This window comes from Mesitornis unicolor, unplaced genomic scaffold (assembly GCF_000695765.1).
Source record: "Mesitornis unicolor isolate BGI_N332 unplaced genomic scaffold, ASM69576v1 scaffold37702, whole genome shotgun sequence".
NCBI classification, from domain to species: Eukaryota; Metazoa; Chordata; class Aves; order Mesitornithiformes; family Mesitornithidae; genus Mesitornis; species Mesitornis unicolor.
In genome coordinates, this window is record NW_010169185.1 from 24,822 (window position 1) to 26,141 (window position 1,320).

Below are 1,320 nucleotides of genomic sequence, written 5' to 3' on the forward strand. Positions count from 1 at the left end.
CCCAAGCCTGCGTAACAGCCGGACGCTGTCACCTCTCCATGCCCTGCTTAGGCAACATGCCCTTGTAGTCTGTCACTCTTGTCTTTGGCTGTATTTTGAGTTTTGAATGTCAGGATTTACAGTCAGAAGCATTGATCTCGCAGAAGCATTTGACCCTGACTCCAATAAACCATTCTTACGAAACCAGTACATAGTCTTGCAGAACATTGCAGAGCTGCTGTCCCCTGGATATTTAGTGAACTCGGACAGAAGTCGTCTGCAGATCCTCTGGGAACGCTTGTGTTGCTGTCTATTCCCTGGTTTCATTTTTGAGTTGGAGTGGTCTCCTGGTCTCTGAGCCTTGTCAGTTAGTCACATCCTTCACAGAAGGAACAAGCGAGGAGAGGTTGGGCAGGTTATGATCCTTTGTACCTGAATGGGAGAGAGCGAGGTGGGATGATGCTACTTTGAGGCTAGAGTGGGACTAGAACTGCTTTGGCGAGCTGGAAGAAGCAAACTCTTTGCCTCTTGCGTGAGAGCAGAGAAATGAAGCTCTGTGCCTTTGGCTGCTGCTCTGGTAAGGCTGGGGAAGTAACCAAAAAGGTGACAAGGTGCTACCTTCTCTGTGTGTCCTCTAGGGTGAGAGGCTTTAGAGTCTTGCAGGTGCAGGGGTAAGCAGAAAGGGCTGTCACCAGTGACAGAGCGCTGGTGTTTTTTCTGCCATAACCTCTCCTTTTGGATGGAACCCTGGAGGAAAGAGCTTGGTAGTACATTCTGCCTCATCACGTGCTTTTTGTCTCGCTTTCTGTTTGCTGAAACACTTGAGGGAACAGGGCAGACAGACCTCAGGGGAGTGCTGGGCCACTTTTATTTGCCGAAAGGCTGTGCCATCCACCTTTTGAAAGAAATAAGGGCTGAATTGGTGCCACATCCTCCTTCACTATAGAGCCTCAGGAATATTCCAAATCATGCAAAAAATGTCCTTGAGAGGGGATTCTGGGCAGATGTAAGGGGAGCTCTCACCTGAAACTGGCAGACTCTAGTTTCACACAACTTCAGAACTGGGGTGTTAGTGGAAGAGGTGCTGGCAAGCTCTCTGCGCTTTCTTTTATTCCTTTTCAGTAATTGCAGTTTGTTGGCTCAGGACTCTCCCCATTTCTGTGCATCGGTGAGAAGCACAGAGAGACCAGTTCTGCATGCTGATTTTCTGTGTAGTCTTGCTGCCGTAAGTAGAAAGAAGATGCTGTGCAGGTTGACCAGATTGAGCCTAGAGTAAGAGTAGCTGCATTTACAGTTTCTTGCTAGGCTCTTGGGCATCTCTAGAGCAAACTTCTCTTTCCC

The 1,320-nt window shown here is 48.6% G+C and overlaps 1 protein-coding gene across 1 annotated transcript in view; it reads left to right on the forward strand.

Annotated features, from left to right (window-relative positions):
- The window catches only part of BAZ1B (bromodomain adjacent to zinc finger domain, 1B), a gene marked incomplete at its 5' end in the record, with an annotated part of 33,706 nt that overhangs the window by 24,603 nt on the left and 7,783 nt on the right, over positions 1-1,320 (forward strand). The window lies entirely within an intron of this gene.